At 39.5% G+C, this 12119-nt stretch overlaps 1 pseudogene; it reads right to left on the reverse strand.

The window, feature by feature from the left end:
• Positions 1–11214: 11214 nt before the first annotated feature.
• On the reverse strand, positions 11215–11637 carry LOC129535217 (ribonuclease P protein subunit p20-like; annotated as a pseudogene).
• Between the last annotated feature and the right edge of the window lie 482 nt (positions 11638–12119).

A 12119-nucleotide genomic window follows, 5' to 3' on the forward strand; every position in this document is an offset into this window, starting at 1 on the left:
AAACAATATTCATGCTGGTTAGTCTAACTATCCAAAATAATTGCTTTGTTTAGTCACGAATTTTAAATGAGTCAAGCATGTCTTCATATATCTCTCTACACAAAAAAGAACATTATACAGAGAGAAGTAGGCCAGAAAGTAAAACACCAATACAGTATACTAATGCATATATATGGAATTTAGAAAGATGATAACGATAACCCTGTATATGAGACAGCAAAAGAGACACAGATGTATAGAACAGTCTTTTGGACTCTGTGGGAGAGGGCAAGGGTGGGATGATTTGGGAGAATGGCATTGAAACATGTATATTATCATATGTGAAACGAATTGCCAGTCCACGTTTGATGCATGATACAGGATGCTCAGGGCTGGTGTACTGGGATGAACTAGAGGGATGGGATGGGGAGGGAGGTGGGAGGGGGGTTCAAGATGGGGAACACATGTACACCCGGGGCAGATTCATGTCAATGTATGGCAAAACCAATACAATACTGTAAAGTAATTAGCCTCCAATTAAAATAAATAAATTTTAAAAAAGAACAACTTGAAGACAGGCCGTGTATTCAAACATCAATTCCAATATATCTTTTCTTAATACTCAAACATATTTTTTCACATATGTCACTCATCTTCCTCACTCTTATTCAAACTGGGAATAAAGTTGTATTAGGTTTCCTGAGATGAACATACATATGTTTCCGTTTCCATTAGCTCATTTTAGATTTTAACTCTTGCTTTTAAAACTTTAAATAGCTGCTGAATTTCCTTCCTCTTCCATCAGTGTAATGAAAAAATATTTTACTTTGAACTAGCTTATTTTAGCTAATTTTTAAGTAGAAAAATATTCTTAAAACTTTCATGAGTTGGGGAATGGGGAAAGCACTGTGAATATTATTGCTTAATGATCACCATAATCTTATGTGGAAGTCTTGGGCAAAAGTATGCAAAATGCTATCAAATGTATTTCTCTTTCTTAGCATGAATTGAGGTGACCAGATATGCTAGATTTGCTAAGATTCTCCACTTTTTTTTTTTTTGTTGTTGTTGTTGCAATTGGTTGCCTTCGAAAGACACTTGAAATTTTTAGCTAACACCTAAATGGATTCTGGCAGGAACCAAAACACTTGACCCAAGAAAGAATTTGGGATGAACATTCAGTAAGAACAGGAAGACAACTGATTCACTGACTGAGTGATTGACAAGACATTTAAACAAACAAACAAGAATGAATGAGAATCAAGAAGCAAAGAAAAATCATAGTTTGAAAATGACTTGAAAGTGATATCTAAATTTAGGATTTTTATTTGTACCAATGGCATTTTTCACAGAACTAGAGCAAATAACTTCACAATTTGTATGGAAACACACAAAAAAAAAACTTGACTAGACAAAGTAATCTTTAAAAGAAGAATAGAACAGGAGGAACCAACTTTCCTGACTTCATACTACAAAGCTGCAGTCATCAAAGCAGTATGGTACTGGTCCAAAGACAGAAATATAGATCAATGGAACAAAATAGAAAGCCCAGAGATAAATCCACGACCTATGGACACCTTATCTTTGACAAAGGAAGCAAAAATATATAATGAAGAAAAGACAATCTCTTTAACAACTGGTGCTGGGAAAACTGGTCAATCACTTGTAAAAGAATGAAACTAGAACACTTTCTGACACCATACACAAAAATAAATTCAAAATGTATTAAAGATCTAAATGTAAGCCCAGAAACTATAAAACTCTTAGAGGAAAACATAAGCAGAACCCTCTCTGATATAAATCACAGGTAGATCCTCTATGACTTACCTCCCAGAGTAACGGAAATTAAAAAGAAAAAAATGAGACCTAATTAAACTTAAAAGCTTTTGCACCATGAAGGAATTTAAAAGCAACACAAAAAGGGAGCCTTCAGAATGGGAGAAAATAATAGCAAATGAAACAACTGACAAGGAATTAATCTCCAAAATATAAAAGCAGCTCATACAGCTCAATTCCAGAAAAACGAACAACCCAGTCAAAAATTGAGCCAAAGAGCTAAACAGACATTTCTACAAGGAAGACATACAGATGGATAATAAACACAAGAAAAATGCTCAACATCACTCATTATCAGAGAAATGCAAATCAAAACTACAATGAGGTACCATCTCATGCTGGTCAGAATGCCTGCCATCAAAAAGTCTACAAACAATAAATGCTGGAGAGGGTGTGGAGAAAGGGAAACCTCTTACACTGTTGGTGGGAATGCAAACCGGTACAGCCACTATGGAGAACAGTTTGGAGGTACCTTAAAAAACTGGAAATAGAACTGCCATATGACCCAGCAATCCCACTGCTGGGGATACACACTGAGGAAATCAGAAGTGAAAGAGACACGTGTACCCCAGTGTTCATCACAGCACTGTTTACAATAGCTGGGACGTGGAAGCAACCTAGATATCCATCAGCAGATGAATGGATAAGGAAGTTGTGGTACATGTACACAATGGAATATTGCTCAGCTATAAAAAGAATGCATTTGAGTCACTTCTAACGAGGTGGATGAACCTGGAGCCTATTATGCAGAGTGAAGTAAGTCAGAAAGAGAAACACCAATATAGTGTATTAACACATATATATGGAATTTAGAATGATGGTAACAATGATCTTATATTCAAGGCAGCAAAAGAGACACAGATGTAAAGAAGAGACTTTTGGACTACGTAGGAGAAGCAAGGGTGAGATGATTTAAGAGAATAGCACTGAAACATATATTACCATATGTAAAATAGATAATCAGTGCAATTCATTGCATGAAGAGGGACACTCAAAGCCGGTGATCTGGGACACCCCAGAGGGATGGGGTGGTGAGGGAGGAGGCAGGGGCATTCAGGATGGATGAATACATGTGCACCCAAGGCTAATTCCTTTCAATGTATGGCAAAAACCACCACAATATTGCAAAGTAATTATCTTCCAATTAAAAATTCTTAAATCATTTCCCTTCTTGGTTCTCAGGTTTATCATTCTAAAAATAAGGGAATAAAATAGTTCTAAGGTCCTCTCCAGTTATAAAACTTCGTGATTCAAAGTTTACGGCTTGAGAGATTGGTTCAAGATGGCAGAGTAGAAGAATACACCTTCATCTTCTCCTGTGAGAGCAACAAAATCGCAGCTAGCTGTTGAACAACCATCAATAGGAGGACACTGGAACCTACCAAAAAAAAAGATACCCATGATCAAGGACAAAGCGTAAACCACAACAACATTGTAGGAGGGGTGCAATCACAATAAAATCAAATCCCACACCCACTGCATGGGCAACCCACAAGCTGGACAATATTACAAAAGAAGTTGTGAAGATTCTGAGCTCCACATTAGGTTTCCCAGCCTGGAGATTCTGCAAAAGGACTAGAAATCCCCAGGGAATCTGAGTTTGATGGCCAGTGGGATTGGACTGCAAAACTTCCACAGGACTGGGGGGACTAGAGACTTCACTTTTGGGGAGCAAAAACAAGTTTTGTGTGCACCAGAACCCAGAGGAAAGGAGCAGTGTCCCCACAGAAGACTGAGTCTCACCTACCAATGAGTGTTGGGGGTGTTGGTCAGTATCAGTGGCTCTCCACGGGGATGGAGGCACTGACAGCAACAGTCCTGGGTGATGCCCCTGGTATACAGCCTCTTCGAGGTCTCCATTAACCCTACTATGCACTCCAGGGCAGGGTCACCTCAGTGCAAATGGCTATTTGAGGGAGGGAGTGCAGCCCCACCCGTCAGCACACAACTGGATTGCAGTTTTACTGGGCACATCCCTGTCAACCAGAGTGAAACCCAGAATGAGGTCCTCCTATCAGGTAGCTTTCACAAAACTCTTAGCCTCATCCTCATCCTGCAACCACTGGACAACCCTTACAACAAAGAATTATCCAATTCCAAATGTCAATAGTTCTTAAAGAACTCTGGTTTAGTGCATCTTGACTTCAACCTTTGCTTACCTCCACTTTACCATATCCTGACTAGAGGGAGAAAGGTCATGTCCTTAACTACTCCCAAAATAAGTCCATAGTGCTGTGTATCCACATTTACTTGTACCGTTTAACTGCTGTTCACCAAGTAAAACATCTTATATATTAAGGTTTCAGTTCAGTTCAGTTCAGTCGCTCAGTCGTGTCCGACTCTCTGCAACCCCATGAATCACAGCACGCCAGGCCTCCCTGTTCATCACCAACTCCCGGAGTTCACTCAAAATTATGTCCATCGAGTCGGTGAAGCCATCCAGCCATCTCATTCTCTGTTGTCCCCTTCTTCTCCTGCCCCCAATCCTTCCCAGCATCAGAGTCTTTTCCAGTGAGTCAACTCGTTTAGTTTCTAGTAAAAGAGATATGATAATATTATTGAATGTCCCTAGTCAAAGTCATGCAAATGAATATCTTAACTCTATAGAAATCCTCGAAGATCTTTAGGGCTTCATAGACTTGTGTTTATCTATTATAACACTTCAGTAATATGTATAAGGACACCTGAATTATTTTTGCAAATGGTTAACCAAACTAAGTAGGGAAACAGTTGTCTTTGGCATTCTTTATTAATCTCTCCTTTCTTGCTTGGTCCTATACTTCCTTCTTCTCATACTTGTCTTAAAACATTGACTTTTGCCTTATTTGCTTCCACCAACTCTTCTAGCAGGAGGCAGAATTTTCTGTCCCATAATTGTGTTTTTTGCCAAGTATCCAGATCTGATCTAGAAAATAGGGACATAAAGGTGAAATATGAGACTATCCCAGCCAATTTTTAATGTCCACATACCTCATTATACCATGTCACTAATTTATTCAAATCTTTGCTTAATTTTATCTTTGTAGGTTAGGACAGCAGTTTTCCTAAGTTTGGCTTAGAAACCAAGGTTTGCTTATTCTGGTTTACTTATTAGTTACATCCCTGTTTAGATGATAGTGGTGAGAGAAAAGCTTTTTTAGAGACTCATTCATTTTTCTATCCCCCACATAATTTGTTTAAAAATATTTTGCATATGAAAAGGATAGCAATGTTCAATTAATTGAATTGAACTTCTTTGTTTGATAAGCTTCAAACATAGCATAGTTTCATGTTAGTCTCATTAGTGATACACAACACTAACAAAGTGAGAATCACATATAATAAATGCATGAAAAATCAGAAACAGAAGATGGCATATCCTGTTGGGAAGAGACAGTTTAAGAAACACTTAAAGGAGAAAGTAATCAAATAATCTTTTCAGCACTGATATTTGAACACTCTTCAGTAGAAATTATAGAATGTTAAAGATGGAAGATAACTTAGTCCAGTCTTTTCATTTGCACATTTGAAATTTTATGTCCAGTAATGAAAATGATTAGCAAAAAAAAAAATAATAATAACCTAGAGACCCTTACATTAAATGCAACATGACACAAAATATGTCACACCTTTAGAAACAAAAGGTATGTCATATAGTCATTCAGAGCAATTTCATATATATTCATAGGCTAGTTCACCAGCTTGAGTTTGGAGAGCCTGTCCCATGGGTGATACATTTTAAATCTGTTGTCATCTCCCCATTTGCTCACCTCAGGTGCTAAGTTAGGAAACAAAGACTTGGAAACATTTTGTTGTTTTTTCTTTCTGTCTAGAGAATTGTGAGCTTGTCCTGTCAAGCTCCTGGTTGGAGCAAAGTGAATCAATGGAATTGCAGTATTTCTATTTTAGATAGTTATATGGTAGACTTCTGGGCTTCACTGGTGGCTCAGATGGCAAACAATCTGCCTGCCATGCAGAAGACCTGGGTTCTCTCTCTGGCTCAGGAAGATCCCCTGGAGTAGAGAATGTCAGCTTACTCCAATAATCTTGCCTGGAGAATCCCATGGATAGAGGAACTTGGTGTGCTAAGTCCATGGGGTCACAGAGTCAGACACGACTGAGAAACTAATAACACACACACACACACACACTATTTTACACTTCTAACATTCATTGTCTACTTCCATTCACTAATTAATATGTATCCCTAAAGTACCAGAACACGATATGTTTTAGAATCCTCAGAGTTTTTCACATTTTTAATCACAGATTAGAAACACCTTAAATGTCATCAAGTAAATCTCTCCTTTCTAGCTCTCCCACCAGCCAAGAAAGAAATAGCAACCCAGTCCAGTGTTCTTGCCTGGAGAATCCAGGGAAGGGGGAGCCTGGTGGGCTGCTGTCTATGGGATCACACAGAGTCGGACATGACTGAAGCGACTTAGCACCTGCCAAATGTTAGAATATTTTCTACTATATTTGTCAGATGATAGTGTTGGCGATTTGGGTAGGATAACTGATTACTCTGGAACATCTATATTTTAAGTTATTCTTTCTCTCATTTCTTTTGTTTCCAGAAATATTTCAGGCCCCATAATACCTGAATATTACATGTTAGAAAATGTCAGGCCACTGAGAAGGGTCACATAAATTTACTTCCACTTTCTTGATGATTTTGGTTATCCTTCACTTGTTAATGTCAAGTCCCTAAATGAGTCTATAACCTATAATACTCCTAGAGTCATAATTGTTGAAACTATTCAGGTATTAGACATCTAAAAGTCATGCAAGCTCCCAAAATAGCATATATTTTTGTCATCCTTTATATATAAGTAAGTTATATTTGCATAAAGATCATATAATAGCAGCAATAACTCATGAATAATGATCATTTTAGGAGAAACAAATGGGCCTTTAGGAATGATCCAAGACTGTATACTATAAACTTTACTAAAGCACATAAAGGACACAACTGCTTCTTCAGTTATTAGAATATTTCAATATCATCAACTGGTCATGGACCAAATAGATATTTGTTTAAATCATAACAACATGCAGACTAATTTTTTCCATATAATGGTATTAAACAAAACCCCCAAAGATATAAACGTGATGGTGGTTCTACTATAAAGACTTCCCTGGAAGTGTAACCTTAATTAAAATAAAATTTTAAATGCATAAAAGTTCACCAGTCATTATATACATTTAAAAGTACATTATTCACTTTCAACTCTTAGATTGGTTTATATTATATCCCTTGGGTTTTTCTTGGGAACAATCCTGTTTAGGACTTCTAGTTGCTTAGAATATATTAAAAAGCTGGAAAGAGTCATAAGAAATTCTCTTGTCTGGTCTTCTGCATTGAAGCAGGCAAGTTTTCACAAGAGGTCTGTTTTGATTGGTCTTGACAGTTTAACTCTAGATCACCAAGAATGATTAAATGAACTATCATATAAAGACATTAACTATATTCTAAGTAGCTTTAGTTGTATCTTGGTATTATTGGCACTACTTGGTACTTAAATTGCCTTATTTAATCCTTGTTATAAACTTATGATATAAGTGCAATTATTATTTTCATTTTTAATAGACAGAAAAAAAAGATTGAAGAGATTAAACACAACACAAAATCACAAATCAGCAGAATCAAGATCCAAACCTATGTCTGCCTCCAAAGCTAATTTTACCATAGCATATCTTATTTTTGCTTCCTTATCTAGAATGAACAAAGAGTTTTTATACTGGATTGTAGAGTAGGGATAAGAAAAATTGCAAAACTGAACCAGTTTCTTTGGGCATTCTATAAGATCAGCTGAGCAACCAAAGCCATTTAATTATGTCTTTCAGGTTATCGGCCTTAATAGAACATCCTTGTTACACTTGAATCTCAAGTTTTGGCTGGATCAACTCCTTATTATAATTCCGTTTTAGTAATATGAACAAATACTGAATAGGTTCTCATAATATAATTTTCATATCAAAAATTCTAGTATAAATCAATAACATCTTGTTTCTGGAAAAATGCACTAGCCTCCAATTATCTCTTCTAGTTTACTTCATAAAAATACTGCCAGCTTTATCTTCTCTAAAAGTATCTTTCACTATGCCATAGATCTACCCCCAAATTCTTTAATGTAACCTCATTTTTTATAAGACAAATTGCACACAGTATCTGGCTTATTTATCATTCTAATTTTACTGCTCCTTGTTTCTCAGTATGAAATCCACAGTTCAGCCAGAGTGATGTATTTTTTGTCACAGGATGGGAAAAGGTCAGTTTTCATTCCAATCCCATACAAAGGTAATGCCAAAGAATGCTCAAACTACCAAACAATTGCACTGATCTCACACACTAGTAAAGTCATGCTCAAAATTATCCAAGCCAGGATTCAGCAGTATGTGAACTGTGAACTTCCAGATGTTCAAGCTGGTTTTAGAAAAGACATAAGAACAAGAGATCAAATTGCCAACATCTACTGGATCATGGAAAATGCAAGAGAGTTCCAGAAAAACATCAATTTCTGCTTCATTGACTATGCCAAAGCCTTTGATTGTGGGGATCACAATAAACTGTGGAAAATTCTGAAAGAGATGGGAATACCAGACCACCTGACCTGCCTCTTGAGAAATCTGTATGCAGGACAGGAAGCAAAAGTTAGAACTGGACATGGAACAACAGACTGGTTCCAAATAGGAAAAGGAGTAAGTCAAGGCTGTATATTGTTACCCTGCTTATTAATTTTTATGCAGAGTACATCATGAGGAATGCTCGGCTGGAAGAAGCACAAGCTGGAATCAAGATTGCCGGGAGAAATATCAATAACCTCAGATAGGCAAATGACACCACCCTTATGGCAGAAAGTGAAGAGGAACTAAAAAGCCTCTTGATGAAAGTGAAAGAGGAGAGTGAAAAGGTTGGCTTGAAGCTCAACATTCAGAAAACGAAGATCATGGCATCTGGTCCCATCACTTCACGGGAAATAGATGGAGAAACAATGGAAACAGAGTCAGACTTTATTTTTTGGGGCTCCAAAATCACTGCAGATGGTGATTGCAGTCATGAAATTAAGAGGCTTACTCCTTGGAAGAAAAGTTATGACCAATTAGATAGCATATTAAAAAAGCAGAGACATTACTTTGCAACCAAGGTCCGTCTAGTCAAGGCTATGCTTTTTCCCGTGGTCATGTATGGATGTGAGAGTTGGACTGTGAAGAAAGCTGATCGCCGAAGAATTGATTCTTTTGAATTGTGTTGGAGAAGACTCTTGAGAGTCCCTTGGACTACTAGGAGATCCAACCAGTCCATCCTAAAGGAGATCAGTCCTGGGTTTTCATTGGAAAGACTGTTGCTAAAGCTGAAACTTCAATACTTTGGCCACCTCATGCAAAGAGTTCTCTCACTGGAAAAGACTCTGATGCTGGGAGGGTTTGGGGGCAGGAGGTGAAGGGGACGATAGAGAAAGAGATGCCTAGATGGCATCACCGACTCTTTGGACATGAGTTTGAGTGAACTCCAGGTGTTGGTGATGGACAGGCAGGCCTGGCGTGCTGCGATTCATGGGGTCGCAAGGAGTCATACACGACTGAGTGACTGAACTGAACTGGGCGACTGAACAACAACAGCAATCACTATACATAATGCTTGGGGAACTCACTGGATATGTTGTAATAACTCCAATTTTAATTTGCTATAAAACTGACACAAAGAGAGCATCGATATGCACCACATAATTATTTTAGCCTCCCATATCCCTCATGCCTTTGACTGTGTGGATCACAATAAACTGTGGAACATTCTGAAAGAGATGGGAATAGCAGACCACCTGACCTGCGTCTTGAGAAACCTGTATGCAGGTCAGGAAGCAACAGTCAGAACTGTACATGGAACAACAGACTGGTTCCAAAGAGGAAAAAGAGTACGTCAAGGCTGTATATTGTCACCTTGCTTATTTAACTTCTATGCAGAGTACATCATGAGGAACGCTGGGCTGGAAGAAGCACAAGCTGGAATCAAGATTGCTGGGAGAAATATCAATAACCTCAGATATGCAGATGATACCACCCTTATGGCAGAAAGTGGAGAGGAACTAAAAAGCCTCTTGAGGAAAGTGAAAGAGGAGAGTGAAAATGTTGGCTTGAAGCTCAACATTCAGAAAACAAAGATCATGGCATCTGGTCCCATCACGTCATGGGAAATGGATAGAAAAACAGTGGAAACAGTGTCAGACTTTATTTTTTTGGGCTCCAAAATCACTGCGGATGCTGACTGCAGCCATGAAATTAAAAGACGCTTACTCCTTGGAAGGAAAGTTATGACCAACCTAGATAGTATATTAAAAAGCAGAGACATTACTTTGCCAACAAAGGTCCGTCTAGTCAAGGCTATGGTTTTTCCCGTGGTCATGTATGGATGTGAGAGTTGGACTGTGAACAAGCTGATCGCTGAACAATTGATGCTTTTGAACTGTGGTGTTGGAGAAGACTCTTGAGAGTCCCTTGTACTGCAAGGAGATCCAACCAGTCCGTTCTAAAGGAGATCAATCCTGGGTGTTCATTGGAAGGACTTATGCTAAAGCTTAAACTGCAATACTTTGGCCACCTCATGCGACGAGTTGACTCACTGGAAAAGACAATGATGCTGGGAATGGTTGGGGGCGGGAGATGAAGGGGACGACAGAGAACGAGATGTCTGGATGGCATCACCAACTCTGTGGACGTGAGTTTGAATGAATTCCGGGAGTTGGTGATGGACAGTGAGGCCTGGCGTGCTGCCGTTCATGGAGTCACAGAGAGTCGGACACGACTGAGTGACTGAACTGATCCCTCATGCAAATGTAATATAGATTTGAAATATTTATTTAATCTGTCATATCTTCATATGGAATACCCCAAAACTGTCTCTTCTTCCTATAACTCTTACAAAATGATCTGCTGCAGACTTTCATAATAGACTTTTGGAAATGTGCAATACATGTCCAAACTTTTTTTCCAACTTTTAGCTAAAGTTAAAATCCATTTGCTTGAATGTTGGCATGTATATTTCAAACGAAACATATTTCACTAGAAAATACCTGATTTAAAAGTCTTTGAACCACTTTTCCATTTTGAGTTTCTCTTTTGCTTGGTTTTCACTTTTTTTTCCTTTTTTTTTTCTTTTTTTCTTTTTTAATTTAACTTGAAACTTTTTATTGTACAGGACAATAGCTACAGACCACAAAGATCCAGGAAGACCCAATACTTGGGCCCAACAAAAAATCGTATTTGCCCTCTCAATTCAGAGTCCTCCAGGCTGCCAGGGGATGGGCTTTTTCCTACGTGTCTCTGGTTGAAGATCCATGACTGTACTCAGGAAAAGAAGAGCCACATCTGAGCCTCAGTGGTATGGGGGTGGGTGGATAAGGTGGGCAAGCCTCATCTCAGTTACTTGGGAGTGACCCTGAAGACACGGATGTGGATGGCAGAGTTGTTGTGGATCCGGGTCAGTGGCTCTCGTGAATCAGTTTCCGGTTCCAGCTCATCCACAAGCTCCACGGTGGAGGTGTTGGCAGCCACTTGCAAGTACCCAAAGCTGCCCACCTGCAGTTGTAGGGCAATGTTGATGGCCCGGTTGATGGCCAGGCCCAAGCCGTGAATGTAGATCACACTGCATGCGTTCTGACCCCTCGCCCCTCCGTCCAACAACTTCTGGCAGCGGGCCAACTGCGCCTTAAAGTGAGTTTTCATGTTGACATAGATGTCATTGGGCCTCCAGGGCAGGCGGTGGGGAAGCCGCTTCAGCAGGGTGTACTCCACCCGGTCCAGCTCAGCCTCGACAGTCCCGCGGGGCTCTCAATTTTTGGCCATGCTGTGCACCTCACTCTGATCCCCATGCTCTCCACGCGCACGAGGCCTGCTGCCCTGCCAGGCCACTCCAGCGTTGCCTGAGGAGGTGGAGCTGCCCGTGACCACTGGGACCCCAGCAGGGAAGGGAAGAGAAGTGGAGCACACCACACAGACGCCAGAACGCTGAAGCCATGCTGGCACGGGGCGTCGGAAAAGGGTGCCAGGTGCGCATGCTTGCCTGTCCCCCCCAGCCGTGGCTAGGCCTGCAGGATCCGCGAATTGCCTTCCCCGCCTCTGTTCTCCCTGCTCCTTTCCTCCTTGGTTTTCACTTCTCCCCTCACTTTGTTAAAATTAATACTCTCTCTCTGAGGAATTGTAGAGAATAGTTTATTCTTAAGGTTAATTCCCCGTGAATTTATAAAAAGGATGACTGACCTACATTTTGCATAAAATTATTTGTATTTCCATTGAGACATGCAAGTTTTGGTTATTTATTTGTGTAT

Source organism: Moschus berezovskii, chromosome X, assembly GCF_049115385.1.
Source record: "Moschus berezovskii isolate FMDL1 chromosome X, NW_MosBer_1.0, whole genome shotgun sequence".
Lineage (NCBI taxonomy): Eukaryota > Metazoa > Chordata > Mammalia > Artiodactyla > Moschidae > Moschus > Moschus berezovskii.